This window comes from Brachycentrus maculatus, unplaced genomic scaffold, assembly GCF_059751285.1.
Source record: "Brachycentrus maculatus isolate JH-2025_06_01 unplaced genomic scaffold, ASM5975128v1 h1tg000068l, whole genome shotgun sequence".
Classification (NCBI taxonomy): domain Eukaryota; kingdom Metazoa; phylum Arthropoda; class Insecta; order Trichoptera; family Brachycentridae; genus Brachycentrus; species Brachycentrus maculatus.
In genome coordinates, this window is record NW_028280822.1 from 1,267,562 (window position 1) to 1,288,644 (window position 21,083).

A 21,083-nucleotide genomic window follows, 5' to 3' on the forward strand; every position below is an offset into this window, starting at 1 on the left:
TCAAAAATCGGATATACCCACACCAAATGAGGGACATCCTGTGAGAACGTGGCATTACATTAAATTAAATTTCATTCATTCAAACTCTTATCCGCACCCCAATGGTGCGTAGGGCACTGCATCATATAAACGCTGTGTTATTTTGATCGTTAACACATGAAGGAAATGTGATCAGCCCTCCGCTTCAGGTACCAGTGCAGGGTAATATTTAATTAATATTAGAGTGAAAAAATCACTTAAATTTATTTGACCCCCCTGGGAATCGAGCCCGGGACCTCCAGAACGGAAGCCGAGCGTGATGACCATTACACTACGGAGGCGGACTTTAAAAAAATTTAATTACATAGTTAAAACGTTATCTTCAGTACGCGATTGGTGCCCCTAGCTATTTATCAGAAATATACTGGCACATTCTCTCCATTACAGCTAGCCTGATAGAAATACCGCGAATAGTCCGGCAGATGAAATACCAAGTAAATACGCATCTCTTATGGGAATTTCAGCCAAGCGTGCCCAGTATGTATTCGTCTCTATCCATTATCCCTCTAGTAGAGGTATCTACGAAATTTCTAGTGACAAGTGAATATTTCACCCGTCGCATACCCAAAACTTAGGCTCCCACTCAAGCTTACATACAGCTTAACAGGTAAGTGCGATGGTTTTTGTGTCCGTAGCTGCTAGAGACACAAAAACCATCGCTCTTACCTTTTACCGCAACCCTTGACTTTGCTGAACCGCTCTTGTAAGAAATTATTTTTCTATAAATGTTTCTCATGTACGTCGCATTAAGGATAGTACTGGTTATCTTAAATTATTTTTCTATAAATGTTTCTTATGTACGTCGCATTAAGGATAGTACTGGTTATCTTTCTACATTTTTTTAATACTACACCAGTCTTGTTTTACTGGCGTTAACGTAAACATCGCATAAAAATCATAGGAAGATATTGGCAAAATAGTGCCGCGATCAAATGGAATATTATCACACTGTGGAAGGAAAACATTTCAAAACATGAATTTTCTCATCGAGTTGGGTGCTCGAAATATACTGTGAGGAGTCTAATAATTTTTTAAAGAAAATGAATCTGTAGACCGGAAAAACGGAAGCTGTGGAAGACGCGCGACTTCTTCTGGAGAGGACTGTATGAAAAAAAAAACGGTTATGGAAAATACGACACCCAAAATACACAACAAGGTGCAATCTGCTAGCACTTTCTGTGAAACACACACACATATATATATATATATATATATATATATATATATATATATATATATATATATATATATATATATATATATACATATATATATATATTTATATATATATATATTTATATATATATAAATACATATATATAGAAAGGAGATACAAAATTAAAGCAAAGAAAAATCAACTATAATAATAATTAACCGACAATATGGAAAATATAAAATATAGTATTCCATCAATTGAATCATATTAACATGTGGACAGTAAAAAATAATTCAACTTGAATGTTTTTATTACTTTACTTTAAAAAAATTAACCAAAATCATATATAAATATCCAAATCACTAAAAGCTAGGAAACACTTCACATTAAGAGGAACGCTAAGCATTTTTTAAGTCTTGAAGAAAATCGCTTCTGTCGTAGATAGGGCAACAAAAGAACATATGTTTCAACGTCTCTTCGTCACCTTCATACGAGGACATAGACGCAGCAAGGATTTTCTTTTCAAGTGTAAAGTAACAAGACAGTGCCCAATTCTCATTCTAGATATTAAAGTTCTGTTTAATTTGGTCTGTTTATCAATTCCAAACCAAGGTCGATTAGAAGTTGTCAACCTAAAACTTGCATATGAAGAAATTTGCATATTGGAAACTGCATTACACTATAAATGGCATCACAACTAATTAATAGTAGCCTTAATTGATTTTTAAGACAGGTCTTATCGTTAAGTTGCCATAAGTGATAAAACCGCATAACGATACTATTTTAAAGTGACAGGTCAGTGTCTACATATCTTTTAAAAAAATCAAGTTTTTTTTAGTGCATGTAATGTATGCTTATTTTACGTTTTTAATTCCTGTCCTATTTAATAAGATGAAAAAGTACATTTCCTGAAAATGTCGAACACACGCGATACCTATGCTAAAAATTACGACACTTAAGTCATATTGATAGATTGACGAAGAGTAGGCTGCACTTTTTACACTGTTTTTCGTCATGTTAAAAAAAAATGTTAACGAAATGTATTTTAAAATTTTATACCTATTTTCCCATCTGCTTCTTCGTTATTAACTTTCTTTTAAGGCGCAAATTTATTTCCCATAAAAAATGCGTCCGTCCCTGTCTGCATATATGTATATGAGTGCTGTTCTCGTCGGTTCGTAGAGATGTGGCATGCTCAATCTTGGCTCGAAAAACTATCGAATAAATCCACGTACCTGAACTGGTGTTTCCATCTTCCTCCTAACCATTATCGTCTGCTTCCACTACCATATGACGATTCAAACAGTGATTATTATCTACTGATATTCTTTACATATGTTTTCCATACTTAGCAAATTCTGAAAGTGTTTCGTTGGTAGGTACTTAAAATACTAATAATTCTTAAAAATCTATTGTGACACGTATTTTAATACATTTAAAACTATTGATTTGACTTAAATTGTAAAAAAACACCAATATTTTACTACTTGAGTATCATATTTATTTTTTAACGATTAGTTTCGTTATTTTATTTATTCCACTATTTTCAAACTACCTCCTAATTCACCCATCACTTACTTACCCCCACCCCTCACTTAAAGTACCTACATATAATTTAATCTTAATAATATTTTAGTTTATATTTAAATTCGTAGATGGAAGCATCTTTAGCTTCCGAAACAAGTCGTTAAAAAAATAATAGTGAAGTTGTTGAAAACAAGTGTTTTTATTTACAATTTAATCATGTCTTACCAAAATGTTCATGTCGAAATAATAAATAAATTTAAATTTACTTAGTTAGTAGGTACCAGTGGCGTGCCTAGGGTTTACCAGTAAGGCAAGCCCATTATTTTTCACATTCGTGAATACATGGTGTGCCTATAATTTCTTCACTCCATATCATTCCCAGTATAGTAAGCACCCAGAAAGTATTACAAATATAAACAATGTATTGTAATCATTGTAAAAATATGTTAACATGTAACTTTTGTAAGGTATAGCCATCACCTTGAAATAAAGAAAATGTTTACCATAATAAAATATCTTCCTCAGATATTAAGCATAACCAATAAGTACCATCACCATATAATGGCATGCATAGTGTTAAATAATCATGTGAGCGCGCGATGTTAAACGTGAAAACATTAATTATGTATTTTTAATCATTTGGTCTAGATTTAGTAATTGTCATTTGGAGTTGTTAGGCAAGCCGGGGTTTTGGGCTTCTAGGGAAGTACCGCCACTGGTAGGTACCCACTATTTTTCCAAATCTATTGTGATACGCGTTTTGATGGATTCAGTATCATAATCAAACACTATATCGCTCACTCCTTTCAAGAACGTCATAAATCAAAAATCGACAATTTTCAGTTGCGCATGTTTTCGGAATGCCCAGAAAATGTACTATATCCCAGCAAAAGCGGGATATTTTTAACTTGATATTTACCCGCTACAAGGCAGAACGTGTTCTTTTTGCATTTTGAAGAAAAGGTATTGTTTAATTATTTTTTCAAATATACATACTAAATATTTTTCAAACGGAGAAAAAACTTTCAGGTTTTACCTAAAAAGATCTGTTGCACAGTAAAAAGTTCAAGGCTTGATATTTATTTTTAAAACATTGTATTATATTTTTAAACTTTGAAAACGTTCTCCTGAAAAATCAAGTTTTTCTATTTATGACGTTCTTGAAAGGAGTGAGCGATATGTGAAGTTTTATTTAAATTAAAATTTTAGACTTCATTGAAATTCATAAAAATCTTTAATTGTAATATTTATGACTTTTACGTTACTTCATTACTTTAAAATTATAAACTTTTTTTAAAGAAATAACCCGCAAAGCCTCTATTAGAGTCTTGTCTGCAGGTAGGATAGTAAGGATAGGGAAGATGCATGTGAAAAATACACCACAAACACCCAGACGAATTGAAAATAAATCTTTCTTGAATTTATTTTGCAATTGGCGGGAATCGAACCCGCGACACCAGTTTCGCAGTCGAGCGTCTACCCAACTACGCCACGGCGCCTGCCCTGATAAACTGAAATATAAGAAATTCATATAAAAACATGAATAATAATAAACCCATAATTAACAATATGACAATGATTTAAGCCTCCCTATTGTCCATGTTCCCATTAAAAAAAATAAGAAACTGCTTCTACCCCCTCATCATCATCCTTCAACCTCCCAAGGGCACAAATCTCAAATTCAGGGTGTTTGATAATATTGTTGAATGCAACACGTGTCACAATGGATTTTAAGAAATAGGTGGTGGCAAATTACAGAATAAAAATGGACAAGTATGGCTACAAATTATTTTGATTTACACACCTCATTTTTTCAGTTTAAAGAGGAATTTAGAGTCGTTTTGCTGATGTAAATACTGGAACATGATATAAATTATATCGTGTATATACTTGCGCGTGTGTATTGTGGGTAGGTATATCTGATTGATCATATTTTTAGACTTTATTTATACTCGTATCTATGCCAGTCTCTAGATTTCGTTGTATAATAAGTCGATTTTTTCTCTCATTAGTTTCACGTAATCATGAAGGACGGATGGTGCTAAAAATAAAATTTTCATTAAAATGGAGCGCGTTTTACGTTTTATTGTTATTGCGTCGCAGACTTTGTGAAATGTAAAGACGTGCTTTTTCTTAGGTGCTATTTTGTATTTTGTAAGCAACTGACCCATTTCTATTAACTGATATAGAACAAAGCTTTCTGCAATTTGTTGCCAGCAACCCGGATTATATTTTAGTCATTTTTACGTAAGTAAAATATATTAAATTTTAATTACCGGAAATGTTCTATTGATTCATTTCAACACTGGAAATAAAATTATATTTTACAAGAGTGTGTAATATTAGGTATTTCAACTGAGACGAAGCATCTAGTTTTGTAGTTCAGTAAGTTGTTTTCTTTCATTAATATTTTAGCATTCAGTAAGGCAGATGTAATGTACGTTATTTTCTTTAATCAATATTTTAGCGTTCAGTAAGGCAGATGTAATGCACGTTATTTTCTTTTATCAATATTTTAGCGTTCAGTAAGGCTAATGTAATGCACATTGTTTTTTTAAATCAATATTTAAGTATTCAATAAAGCTATGAAATGTACGTTGTTTTCTTTTATCAATATTTTAGCGTTCAGTAAGGCTAATGTAATACACTTTGTGATCGAAAAAATGACGGTCATCAAGAATAATTACTCGTACTTATGTATGCAATTGTTAAAAAATTAACCTTGGCCATTTTTGTCTACTGTTTCAACAACAACAAAAATATTGCTTAGTCACTGTGGAACCCTGCAATAATCTATAGAAAAGTTAAAATTGTATTTTCAAAAAAAATGGCAAGTTTAAAGTATAAATTATGAAGCACTTAATACAAAGCCGGTTTAAATGATTTCTGTTTATTTGAAAAAATACTCGTTTTGTAAAATGCATTTTTATTTATTTATTTTATTTTGACTTGTTAAAAACCACAATTTATTTGAATCAATTGTGATGCGTGTTTGATGCATTTAACATCATTATTAAGTATGTGTTATTCAGCAACAAAATTTTTGGAGTTGAACCCTCGAGACGTTGAAGGGGATATTCGCTAACACAGAATTCATTCCACCGGAGACCACAAGAAGGTCACATGTTTGTTCACGCCCGATTTTTTAAATGTATGTATATTAAATGTTTTCTTAGTTTTTTAGAATATTTATAGGATTTTTTTAACTCCTTACTTTTTGATAACTCTTTACTTTTCAAAACCATATAATTATTTTGATGAAAAACTTATTTTTCAGTACAAAATAGGTGTTTAATGAAAAAAATCAATTACGTAAGATATTACCTGGATTTCGAGAAAATAAAGTTGCGACTTAACGAATACTGGGCCTTAAGAGTAAAGAGGGGTAGAAACATTTTCTTATTTTTAATCACTGGGATATATCAAAGTTGGACTTGAGTTCTTGAAATTACTGAATTTTTTATGGATGAGGGCCCAAATCTCGACGCATAGTTCACCAAGTTATTTATTTATAATTTTTTGACATCTCAACATAGATGAAAAAGAATATGAAAGTCTGGGCATTTACCGGGGTTACGACCGTCATAGGCTGGTCAAAGTGATCACTTTACACACGTGTAATATTCACTAATTCTACCCATGATTAACAACCAAACTGCTCAAATTCTTGGAACTTCTAATAGTATAATAAAATAACAATAATGTACTTTTGTAGTTTTTTCCACATGAATTTTATTGACCAGCAACCGGGTTTGTCAGTACAAAACATAAATTGTAAGTATAGTATTCAAATTTTAACATAGTGCTTTAATCACTAGAATTTCACTAGACATCTATGGTGAGATGAAAGAAGCTTTTCCTTGAGCAAAAACTGTTTCATTTGTATGTGAGGTCAAGTTATTTTTATTCCATAAAATGCAGTTTCACCAAGAAATGTCAGTACATAACATAAATTGTAAATATATTATTCAAATTCGAAACAAAGTGCTTGTTTTCACTAGAATTTCACTAGAGACATCTATGGTGAGATGAAAAAAGATTTTTTTTTAGCAAAAACGGTTTCATTTGTATGTGAGGTCAAGTTATTGTCGCTGAAAGAGGCTTGCGCGGGATGTTTGTACATTGACCCGAAAGGCCACATTAATTTCCAACTTTATTGCGTATCTTTGACGTACATGCACTCCTTTATCAGCCACTGGCACGGTTATCTCAATTTATGGATTAAACCAGGGGTTCCCAATCTTTTTCAACCCGCGGCGCACTTACAAGTTTAGTATTTTATCATGGCGCCCTACTTTAGTAAGCTATTCGGAATATATATATATATATATATATATATATATATATATATATATATATATATATATATATATATATATATATATATATATATATATATATATATATATATATATATATATATTTATAATGAAAGACTCTGTATATATTATAGTTGAAAGAAATAGGCAGTAGGGTAGATAGGCACAAAAATTAAAACATCCACATTATGAAATTGAGTTTTATTATATTTATAAGAATTCAGAATTGAAACAGAGAACAACAAAAAAGAGAATATTTGTGGTTCTGGATAATGAAAGAGGATCGTCTCACGGCGCCCCTCTATACTTTCTACGGCCCCCCAGAGCGCCGCGGCGCACACTTTAGAAACCCCTGGATTAAACGACTCAGGATTTGGACGTAACGCACGAATTATATATAAATATTTTTTTCTTTGTTTTTTCGTTCGTGAGTAACATGCAACTCACGTCAAGACCAATATATTATTTCATAGTTTTCAGAGAAAAATCTGAGCCAACTTTGGTAATGTGTCTAGGGGCCCACACAGAAAGTGCATACATTACATGAAGCGTATCCAATTTGTAGAACGTAAAATCCAATTCATGATTGGAGTTCTATCTACAACATTTTGAGTGTGTCCAAATACTTGTACACAAATCTGGATTATCTCCAATTATAGGAGTTATTTTTCATATTATTTTTTGACATCTCAATAGATGTCTCTAGTGAAGTTCTAGTGATTCAAGAACAAGGTTTCTAATTTGGTTCATATATATATAGAACTTCCAAGAATTTGAGTTGTGTGGTTGTCAATAATGGGTAGAATTGGTGAATGTTACACGTGTGTAAAGTGATCACTTAAACCAGCCTATGACGGTCGTCAGCCCCGTAAATGCCCAGACTTCCATATTCTTCTTCATCTGTGATGAAATGTCAATGAGTTATATTTGACTCCCGTGGCGTTCAACGTGTTATTATATAAATTTCAATAAATACCTGTTTTACAAGAATTGACGCGCATAAAGTATTCCGTTCAAATAAATATACTTTTAATGACTCATTTTATTTTATCAGTCTCCTTGAAAATATTTATATTGTTTTGATAATAAAATACCATACTTATTATGTATATTCAATTTTTATCTACGATTAGGCTAATAAAATTTCTATTATTCATATATTTTCACGTAACTCTGTTCTGTACAAATACACGTCATATTTTGTCCGCCTCCATAGTGTAATAGTCAGCACGCTCAGTTACCGCACTGGAGGTCCCGGGTTCGATTCCCAGGGGGGTAAAATAAATATTAGTGATTTTTTCACTGTCATATTTATTCAATATCACCCTGGACTGGTACCTGAAGCGGAGGGCTGATCACCTTTCCTTCATGTGTAAACGATCAAGATAACACTGCGTTTATATGACGTGGTGCCCTATGCACCATTGGGGTGCGGATAAGGGTTTTATAATATATATTTATAAATATATATATATATATATATATATATATATATATATATATATATATATATATATATATATATACATATTTATATATATATATATATATATATATTTATATATATATATATATATATATATATATATATATATATATATATATATATATATATATATATATATATATATATATATATATATATATATATATATATATATATATATATATATATATATATATATATATATATATATATATATATATATATATATATATATATATATATATATATATATATATATATATATATATATATGTATATATATACATATATATATATATATATATATATATATATATATTATATATATATATATATATATATATATATATATATATATATATATACTATATATTTTACGTTATCTATCAACTACTACTGTTCTTAACATTTTTATCCTCTGTGCATCCGCAGATATGATGGTTTTATTCTTATATGGCGCAGTCATACTCGATGTTTTTTTCAATTATTTTATTCCACAAAGTTGTAAAATAAAATTTTATGATACATGGACAGATGCGTTTTACACAGTACATTCAACAGATGGCGCTGTTATTGTGATACAAAAGGCTACTTAAAAGGTAACGTTGTGCCAAAATTTCAAAGTCACCAATTAGTAACTTTAGGAAATGGACGAATAAAACATTTTAATTTATAAAAATTTGGATAGCATTGTCCCAAATTTCACAAAATTTACCGTAGAGCTCTCAAGATAAATTTTTGGTTGTTGAATTTTAAATTACAATCCCTAAGACAGGGTTATCCTAATTTGAGGCAATTCGAGTAACTCGTTATTTTAATTTTGATGTCTTGATATTATGGCTCAGATTAGTATTTTCCATTCTGTGAAAAGTGGGCGGACAATCCCCACTCAAATAAATTAAATTCTTTTCAAAAGTCGCATAAATGATTAAGGTATCTTTTTACTTATAAATGAATAAAATTAATTTTAAAAATATTTCCTTGTATATTAATATAATTAATTTTTTAAACGTTTCTTTGTTTATTAATAAAATCAATTGAAATTCTTTGAATAAGCGTATATAATTTTATAAAGTAACAAAAGTTATGTTTTAAATCGTTAGTGTAAAGGCAAAGGAGTATATCTGTCTATTTTTTATTTTTTTAAAGTTTGTTCCACAAAATGTCTAAAATAGTGTATTCCATAATCTGGCATAAGGATATAGCTGTAGTTGCAATACTTATTTAGTTTTATTAAGATATGTACAAATAAAAATACATAAAACAAATGAGTTATTTAATTTCACAAGTATGTTTTTGCTCTCCTGTAAAATTTGGTCTTAGACAGACATACCCCTTTGCCTTCACACTACCGAAATATCATTCATATGTCTTATAGGGTCACATATTTTCATATCATCAGCGCAAAATAAACAGGATGAGCGTTTGAAACGAAGGTGGTGGGAGCCACCTTAGGAGATCACCATGAACACCAATCCTTCGAAGTTTTAATAGAAGTATAAAAAGAATTACAGTGAAACCTATGTATAACGGACCTTTATTTAATGAACTTCGGATATAGCAGACAAAAATCCGTTTAATATAAAATAATTAAAAACATCCTGTTAATATTCCACATGCTTCAATTCAAGTGTCGCCGCATGTAAACAATTTTTGGCGTCCATGATAACCATAAATTATGTCTCAAAAGTGCAAACAAAATTTAACTCCATTTCAAAGCATGATTGCCGAAAGCAAGCGCGACAATATCAAACAGCAGCGTCACTACACGACGAGTGTCCGAAGACAATAGATTATTTTTTTGTGATTTGTATTGTTAATTTTTATCTGAAAACAGTGTTCATATTTCCAACAAAATGTTTTTGGTTTTATTATCAACCTATTTTTATCGGCTTTAACTGAACCCTCCCCCCCCCAATTAGTCCGTTATATCGAAGTTTTACTGTACTTCAAATGATTTTATATGCTTTTCTTTCTTATGAAATGGACCCATAAGTATGCGTTGTTCGTTGAATGCAGTGCCTTTTCCCAGTCCACACAACAGTCAATGTTTGGTTCATTATCTTAAATTTGTAGATTACAAAAGTTACTTTTTTCAGACGAATCAGTGTTTCACGGTTGTGTAACCTAATTTATTTCCGTATCGTTATTGTGTGTTACATTTAATTACTTTGCTATTCGGTCAAGCGCTAATCTCGGCCACTCTTCTATCGCTCAGTCGTCTCATCTAGATTTCCGTGAAAATTATTTTTAGTTAATTCTCCATCGTGTTAATGGTTTGGATTTTATCTAAATATTATCTTTTAAGTACCTTTGCATAGGTAAGTGAGTTTTCGATGATGCGGAAATTGACCGCACGTACTTTTTGTATAATAATAAAAAAAAAAAAAAAAACAATTTCTACTGCGCGTCATCCATACATTTCAAAATAATAAGAATTTCATTAACAATAAAACATTTCTTTCATTAAATATTTCTTATTTTATTGCATATAACTTAAGAAAGAAATTTCTTATTTTTCTCATCGAAAAACGTGTTTTCGACGTAAACTTTCATGTATTTTTAATCCATTTTAAATAACTCACAATATTTAATATTTATATATTTTTTTAAAACCCATATCCTCCTCTAATGATGGCTATGTCACTGCATCGCATTGAGCAGTGTTATCTTGATAATCAAATTCACGAAGAAAGATGATCAGCCCTCTATGCTATTCAATACATATGTTTACATATATACGTACCTGTCACGGGCATATAAAAAACACGCGTATTCGAATGCAACGTCGTGTTGAGATTTCAAAGCAATCGGTGAATAACTTAAGAAGATTTAATATGTTGAACAAATTAATATTTACATTTTTTTTACATATATATAGATATCGTCTTGCTGGTTTAAAGTGCTAAAATTATTTTGTCAAAAGAAGACTTTGTGTGTGCCATAATATGAATATACCGTCACTCATGTTCATACAGGTAGGTAAGCGTACATCCTTACGTAGCAACATGACCTTCTTTACACGGCTTCACAGCAGTCATGCAACCAGTCACGCAGAAAATATGGAATGCGTGTAAACCCGCGTTTATTGGATTATAATTATGACACTAAAATTGTAAGAATTATTGTGCAATCAGTCGTAGGTTCTTTATTTTATCGATCGTATCCGTACCCTCACGCAAAATATCGAGATTACATAATAATAAACATCGTTTTTTGTTCTAGCTTGACTAAGTTGTGGGTGCAATACATAGTCAGCCATATTTTGTTGACAACTAGATAGTTTTGTAAAATAAAATTTGTTTATCAAAATCTTCTTATTCCTTGCTCCATCCCAGCTCAGCTCTCTCGTCCTCAGGTTGTAGGTCCTTCTGTCATATACAACGTGACCTAGGTCATACCTTCGAATCATGTTATCTTTTTGTAGCATCCATGAATTTTTTGGTCTTTATCTAGACGTCTTTCGAGGAAGATACATGGCGATCGCCTGGTTTACAACATGATATGGTTGAGCGGAAACTCTTTCATTTGTATGTGAGGTCCGAAACCTTGATTATTAAAAAAAAAAAAAAACTCCTATAATTAGAGATAATCCAGATTTATGGACAAGTATTTGGACGCACGCAAAATCTTGTAAGAAATTATTATTTTTCGACATCTCATCAAAGATGAAGAAGAATATGGGATGTCTGGGCTGTTACGGGGCTTACGACCGTCATAGGCTAGTTTAAGTGATCACTTTATACACGTGTAACATTCACCATTTCTACCCATGATTGACAACCACACTACTCAAATTATTGGAAGTTCTAGATATATGAACCAATTTTGAAACAATATTTTTGAATCACTAGAACTTCACTAGAGACATCTATTGGTGAGATGAAAAGAAGCTTTTTATTAAGCAGAAACTCTTTTATTAGTATGTGTTGTCCGAATCCTGGATTATAATCACACACATGAGAAACGCCAGAAAATATAATTTTCATTTTTATTATTTAAGCTTATAATTTGACCAGATAATTTATTCACAAAAATAACTCCTGTAATTGGAGTTAATCCAGATTTTGTGAACAAGTATTTGGACACACTCAAAATGTTGTTGTAAGAAATTCCTTATTTAACTATTAGTACGTAGCAGTAGTAACTAAGACTTTTTAAACCTTTCATCCACGGATAAGATGTGGGAAGCATGTTCTGATCCGTATTTTATATGTGTTGAATATTTGCGTTATTATATTGATATAATTTATATAGGTGCGAACGCTTGAAAAAAAGATAAACAAACGCGGTTCTGCCAGTCAATCACAAAGGTATTCAAATAAATAGATAATGGGTCTCCACTTGTATCGCCGACTAGTTAAGCGGCAAATTAATGAAATTGGCAAAGCGCCAATTACGATTTGAACAAATACTTCTCTCCGAATTTGCGCTGGCAACGGCTGACATCGGTGTCTGCAGTAATTATCAATAATTTGCCGTTGTTTTTCTTAATCATTTTTCGTTCCGAGAGTTCGTTCGTTCGTATTGTTGAGTGTTCTCAAGCAATGTTCTCGAATGTTCTCGCAGGATTCTTTACACTTTCTCTTATACACGATTCTTAGTTTATGTAAAAATAATAAAAATAATATCAAGGACTTCTTTGCTATGATTTTGAACCTACATAAAGAAGAGGATTTTTTGTACTTCATATTAAATGAATTATCATCTTACAGGAAAAACTGGGTAGTAAAATGCATCTTAAATTAATGATTTAAAAAAAAACAACAATAAACTAATATGTGTGAGTATATATATCGCTCACTCCTTTCAAGAACGTCATATATCAAAAAACTTGATTTTTCAGGAGAAAGCTTTTAAAGTTTAAAAATATAATACAATGTATTAAAAATAAATATCAAGCCACTTACCAAACTTTTTACTGTGCAACAGATTTTTTAGGTAAAACCTGAAGGTTTTTTCTCCATTTGTAAAATATTTAGTTTATTTCAAAAAATAATTAAACAATACCTTTTCTTCAAAATGCAAAAACAACACTTTCTGCCCTGTAGCGGGTAAATATTAAGTTTAAAATATGCCGCTTTTGCTGGGATATAGTACATTTTCTAGGCATTCCGAAAACATGCACAACTGAAAATTGACGAATTTTAATTTATGACGTTCTTGAAAGGAGTGAGCGATATGTAATGTTAATTTCTATATAGTAAAATTCACATGATGTGGAAAATGTGACCGTAATTATCGATATGTTCTCAGAGGATGGTAATACCATGTTATTGATTTTATATTTACTTTATAATATTTATTTAAAATATACAAAATAAATATTGAAAAAATTTACAACATTTTTAGTGTGTCCAAATACTTGTTCAAATACTTTTAATTGGTTTTAATTTGTACCAGAAGATGAAAACATCTGTCGTTTTCGAAACTAGTCGTAAACAAAAATAAAACTCATAAAAGTGGTATATTCATGTGTTTAATTTTAATAAAATACATAGAAAATAGATTTCCACCATTAAAGAGAACTTGTCTAACAGTCTGATTATATTATAAAAGTTTAGGGATTCTTTCTCACTCGAAGGTAGCTATGATAAAGTAACTCGATTAGAAAAAATGTTTCGTTTCTAACTAAGTAATACATAGAAAATAGATTTCCACCAGTAAAAAGAACTTATCTAACATTCCGATTATCCGATTTCCAGCAGTAAAGAGAACTTATCCATCATTCCGTTTATAATTTAAAAGTAATAGGGATTCATTCGTAACGCTACGGAAATATTACTCTGGATCGGTTGCTTTGCAAACCAAATTCACCGATTTGCATATAAAACTAAAAGTGAACAGGTAAATTTGGTTTGTAAAACGTGAATTCAATTTGCAAAGGATTTGCATTGGTAATCTATTCCCGTATATAACTGGCTGTTTATAATAAATGCATTCTATTAACGGGAGCTATCCATTAAACATCAAATTATTTATTTATTTATGTAGTTTATTCCATTTAACATAGAATAAGACTGCCATTTAAAAAATAAAAATAAACTGAGTCGTAAAATTGTATAATGTATAGTATAAAGGATTGAAAATGTATGATGAGATGCCTGAATGTATGAAGAATGAAAAGAATCTGAAAGAATTTAAAAATTTATGTTTTCTTTATTGTAAAAAGATGTAAATATATATCGCTCACTCCTTTCAAGAACGTCATAAATCAAAAATCGTCAATTTTAAATTGTGCATGTTTTCGGAATGCCCAGAAAATGTACTATATCCTAGCAAAAGAGGCATATTTTTAACTTAATATTTACCCGCTACAAGGCAGAAAGTGTTGTTTTTGCATTTTGAAGAAAAGGTATTGTTTAATTATTTTTTGAAATATACTAAATATTTTTCAAATGGAGAAAGAACCTTCAGATTTGCCTAAAAAGATTGGTTGCACAGTAAAAAGTTCAATAAATGGCTTCATATTTATTTTTAATACATTGTATTATATTTTTAAACTTTGAAAACGTTCTCCTGAAAAATCAAGTTTTTTGATTTATGACGTTCTTGAAAGGAGTGAGCGATATATGATATAAATTAAGTGTAAAAAATAGTTTGTATTTAATACAATATAAGCTAACTTAAGAAATAAGTCATAAAAATAAAGTATTATAAAATTATGTAATCCATAAGTTCGTCTTTATTGGTCTAGCTCTCCCATGCCCAAGGGAAGGAAATTGGCAAAATGTCCCCTCGTAGAGAGTGAAGAGGAATAAAAATATATTGCCCACTTCTCAGTCCTTCATTACGTCACTATTATGGTCTCTCCAGCGCTCACTGGGGGGCGGTATCGCCTTCCCTTTTGAATGTACGATGTAAACGAACTAAACATGGGCAAAAACTGCAGGCGTTTCTATCTGCAGATGTCGTGTAAATATGGTATAAATCTGTAAGACTTCTTCGTGGGTTACATTACAATATTTGTGGAGGTTCACACCAAAAAGTTACATTTCAAATAATCCTTTAAATGCAAATCTGTTCTATTTACTATATTCTATCGAAATCTTCATTAAAGTTTCGATAAAACGTGACCAATCATGTGTTAAACCAATATGAATTTATTAAATCGCACCAAAACGTAAAAAATTTACAAGCTAGAATTCCTGCTTACTTGAAATGTAAGGTTTCGGTTAGGACCCTTACATTTGTCATGATCTGTTTGCTTCTTTCATGGTCAACCTACGCTCGTCTCTTCAATTCAGCGTATCCTCTACAGCGCAAATCGGAGATAATTTGGTCCATGTATAATAGTTCAAGCGTATCGTCTTCTGTACTTAGTGCCTTCGCATATGCCTTCCGCAATCATAAGAAGAGGACCTGGATGTCATATATTATAGCCTATACGTATCTTTCGTTCGTTGTTTTACTTTATTTCGTAAGCATCTAGTTGTTTCCTACATATTCTGACTAAGGAATCCCCGAATTGTGCCTGTAGCACCACATTTCAAACACAGTCCAGCCGCCTCCGTTGGAACAAACTGAAATAACAGTAAAACAAATTTATGATTAATGTAGTCGGAAATAGAGTCAAGAAAGACCAAGGAAAATATTGTGTGATCAAGTATTGCAATTGAAAATACTCAAGTCAGGAGTCGAAATGATCGGCGGGTATATATGAGTAGATGCACGAATGCGAGAGAGGCGAAGTTTGTTTGCAAAGACAGATTGGTGTGGCGTTCTATTATTTCTGCCTTTCCCTGCGGGGAAGCGGCGTGATGGTAAGTTAGTTAGTTATACGATTAAATTCGTTTTCTACTTTTTAGGTACACAGTACCGCAGCCAAACGCGCTTATAAAGGCAGACAAATCTCTAACAAATTATTATCGTATGTAGGTTTTATTTATGATTTTACTGTGAAAATTTCAATGAAAAGAGAAACTGATTTCCCGATAAAGTGGTAATTCGCGAATATCTGTTTACAACCCTTCTGAATAAAATTAAGTTCATCGTTTTACGTTTTCACTTTTGATTTCAATGCCACGTACGATTAAATGTTGAATCGTGATCGAATGTGATGAGGCGTAAATAATTGAAAACGTATTATCCGTGACCCAGTTGACGGTGGCGTTGAATGGGGTGATAACTGTTTGATTGTAATATGACCTTTTGTTGTTGTGAATAAACGTTCAATTTACCTGTAAAATATATAATAGAACGTTATTCATATTTTATTTATCTGATTACGTATAAATACTAGATGTATCCGACCATGCACTATTGTGGCTTAGTCTAGTCAAATGGAAAATATGGAAAATGAAAAGGACACATTTCCAATAAGTATAATTTTACAATACTTTTGAAACAATAAAACATCAAAAAAATCTACAAAACAACAATGCAATCGAAAACACTAAGTGGCGATGAGCAATTTTTATTATTGCGTACGTTGCTGTTATTTTCAACAGATGGCGCTGCTATTTCAGTAAAAAAAAGTACAGTCGTCAGCCCCGTAAATACCCAGACATCCATATTCTTCTTCATCTTTGATGAGATGTCAAAAAATAATTTTCTCATTTGATTAGCAAATTTGAAGTGTAGTGGTTAGCTGAAGCAGAGGGCTGATCACCTTTCCTTCATAAGTTAACGATCAGGATAACACTGCGTTCATATGATACAGTGCCCTATGCACCATCGGGTGCAGATGAGGGTTTGAATGAAAGAAAAATATTTTAGCTTACGCAACGATTGTATCAAAAATGTTTTTTTTAACGTAAAGGCTTTATCAATTTGTTAATATGGGAGTCATTTTCATATTATTTTTTGACATCTCATAGTCATCGCCATAGACTGGTTTAAGTGATCACTTTACACACCTGTAATATTCACCAATTCTACCCATTATTGACAACCACACTACTCAAATTCTTGGAAGTTCTAAATATATGAACCAAATTTGAAACATTATTCTTGAATCACTAGAACTTCACTAGAGACATCTATCGATGAGATGAAAATAAGCTTTTTATAGAGCAGAAACTCTTTTATTAGTATGTGAGGTCCGAATTCTGGATTATAATCACACACATGAAAAACGCCAGGAAATATCATTTTCATTTTTATTATTTAAGCTAATAATTTGACCAGATAATTTATTTTACAACATTTCGAGTGTGTTCAAATACTTGTTCACAAAATCTGATCACTTAATTAAAATTTACTTGATCACTTAAACCAGCCTATGACGGTCGTCAGCCCCGTAAATGCCCAGACTTCCATATTATTCTTCATCTTTGATGAGATGTCAAAAAATAATATGAAAATAACTCCTATAACTGGAGATAATCCAGATTTTGTGTACACGTATTTGGACACACTCAAAATGTTGTAAATATGGGAGTCGTTTGCTAAAATCGAATGTAACTCAATCGTTGATTCGTTTTAATTGTGTGTGACCGTTTTTGATTAGGTACCCCGTCATTTTGGTGTTCACAAACTCTTGAAGGTCGGCCATCCAACGAACAAATGAAAGTCATTCTAATTGCAGCACTGCTATTCATTGTGTTTACGATAGCTCGGGCCACTGCAGTAAGATATTTAAATATACACAGGAATTCGACGTGCTGAAATTTCCAAGTTGTGAAAATTGCTCCTTAAAAATAGTCACTAACAAAGGATTCTTTCAAAAATATCCTTCTTGTTGAAAATAAATATGATTTGCCTTTTTAAAATTTACTGAATCTGTGCATTTCATTTGATGTAAATAATTAATAATAATAATAATCCCTTTTTTTCTTAATAACAAAACAACACATTATAACTAAGATATATGTATAGAGACAAAGGAAACATCTATTTTTATACAAAGGGAATATGAAAGTCTGAGTATCTCAGAGTTTATGAATTGATACTGGCTTGCTTAAGTGATAAGCTTTATACACTGCGTAACATTTTCATTATCCCCATTATTGGATATTCATTTTTCCTAAATTCTTGTTTAGTATGGAGTTTGTAAGAATTAACACCTCTTAAATTAGGTGTGTTACTAGCGGAGATATGATCTAGGCTTCATGTAGTAAATGATCAAGACAATACCGCAACAATACAGTACTCTGAACATTGGTAGGGATAAGTGTTAGATGAATAAGGATGCTGAAAACATTTTAATTATAAGTACTCTATTTTTTCTCTCCTTTATTTCGTTGTTTTGGTGTTTAGAAATCAAACCGAAAATCATCTTCTCTTCATCTAAGAAACTGTTTAAAAAATTCTATCGATTTGATAAATTGCCGTATGCACCACTGGGTGCGGATAAGGGTCAATCGTAACTGATCGTACAACATATATAACCGCTGACTTTTACCCATATTCGCAAATAACGAATGTAACGATAAGTCCGTATAAAAAGTGAGAATACGAGATCCTCTATCCTAATCTTAACCTTTAAAAAAATATGTTTGCACCAAATTTCCCCAAGAAACGTCAGTACATTTTTTTCCTAGTAAATTCCTGTAGCTGTGTGCCAAATGCAAAAGTAATATTTTATGAAAGAAAATATCGTTTTAGCCGATGGTGTATTCATGCGTTGCTTGCACTAAAAATAGTGAAATTTGATGGCGCTTTGATGATTGCGCGTACGTTTAGCAGGATACGTTTTTTTTTACTGTTTGGCGTTGCGTAATAATTGATAATTGACCACTTTCATTGCATAATTTTATTTTTCATTTTTGGATTTATTTATTGAGTGTATTTACAACACTTTAAAAAAGAAAGGTCACACATATTTAATCCTTATAAATGTAAATTCGGGAAAGTCAGTTTTTAATAAAAGCCCAACTCAGAAGAGGCTTACCCAAAAGATAATATTGAAATGTACAAATCCATTCCTAAGCAAAAGCGCCATCCCTTTTATCCAAAATTTGGAGTAAAGATTTCCCATTTAAGGGTTGAATTTGTCAGCTTTGAATAAATATATGTGATATTTAATAAAATGATATTAGACAATATCATTTGCATGTAGCATTTAAAATATCTAAAATGAGTGTGTATATATATATATATATATATATATATATATATATATATATATATATATATATATATATATATACATATTTATGTATATATATTTATATATATATATATATATATATATATATATATATATATATATATATATATATATATATATATATATATATATATATATATATACACACACACGAATACATTTACCATATATATTATGGCACGTGTTAATTACGGCTGGTCTCATTCTAGTTTTTAATACGTTAAAATTACTTAATTTTGTGCTTGCATTTAGACCGTTTTAATATTTTTGTGTCAAGATCGCTATAAATAACTTTATATTATAAACACGCACATACCAATCAAATCAGTCGATCGCCTTCTAGTCAAATCAAAGTATTTTTGTAGAATTAAATTATTTATACCAACGTATATGTTTAAATATACAATGTTTAAAATTTTACAAAATGTGTCCTAACATATAATTTGTAATTATGTGTATGATGAAAATAAATAAAATAAAATAAAAACGATCCCCTAACATTTTTATTTTAGGGCGCTTTTTGGCCGGTTTTTGAGCTTACCTCTCTAAATTACTCTAACTTCTCCTGAATTCAAACCCCTTTTGCCCTAATTTTCATATTTTTTCCCCACCTTGGGTTTGGGGCCCAATATTGCAAAGTTGCCTAGTAGTTGCCGAGAAAATATGCAATATCGATGTTTGTTAAATTAGTTGCGTTCAAAATAATCTTGAAGTTTATACGTGGCATTGAAAATAAACTGACAATATTGTTAAAAAATAATAATTGCGAAAAAAGGAATGTAACAGATATCCCTTGCGTTAAAAAAGAATGTAAGAAATTAGTTGAAATAAGTAATACAGACTTCTCATTCAGTGACTGTAAAATCTTGCCAGATTTACGCCGAAAAGGTCCTGAACCTGCCCCGAGATTACTTATTTACCTTTGGCTTATAAAAGGAAAACCTTTCGGGCGCACTAGGGTAATATAAGCCCTTCGGGTCTACTGACTATTAGGACTGCTAGGTTTTCGGCTAGCTCCTTCGATGAATGGAGGAGGTAACTTGAACTACCACCGTGATAACGTAACTTGGATAGTCACAAGCTAAGATATGAAACAGCTTCCATTTTGCACGGGAACCGGGTGTCGCGTTAGGGGTTGCCGCTGCTGCAGCCGCGGTAAGGCAAGAGTTACGCCGGCATTTGGGTCACGGCCGGCGCGGTCACGCCGCGCTGTGCTTTCTCCGCGCGCCGCCGTAATCGCATTACCGACGCGCTGGTGCCCGCTGCCCGCTGCCCGCTGCTGCTCGCCATGCCGCATGCCACTTGGCAGTCGGCAGTTCGGCAATCGGCAGTCACTCGCGCCGCGGTCGACTTGTTGCGCGCACGCCGTCGCTCCGCCGCCTGCCGCGACTCTGCCTTATCGCACACAGCGCGGATAAGGTCGCCGTGAACTGGAACTACGGTATAACAATATTATTATTCTACGTGTCTGTCAGTGATCGGATCTTCGTCTCCGCGCTTGTC

At 31.7% G+C, this 21,083-nt stretch overlaps 1 protein-coding gene across 1 annotated transcript in view; it reads left to right on the top strand.

Moving 5' to 3' along the window:
* Positions 1 to 21,083, top strand: part of LOC148311301 (LON peptidase N-terminal domain and RING finger protein 2-like) — a 120,934-nt gene that overhangs the window by 41,353 nt on the left and 58,498 nt on the right. The gene's annotated exons all lie outside the window — the stretch shown is intronic.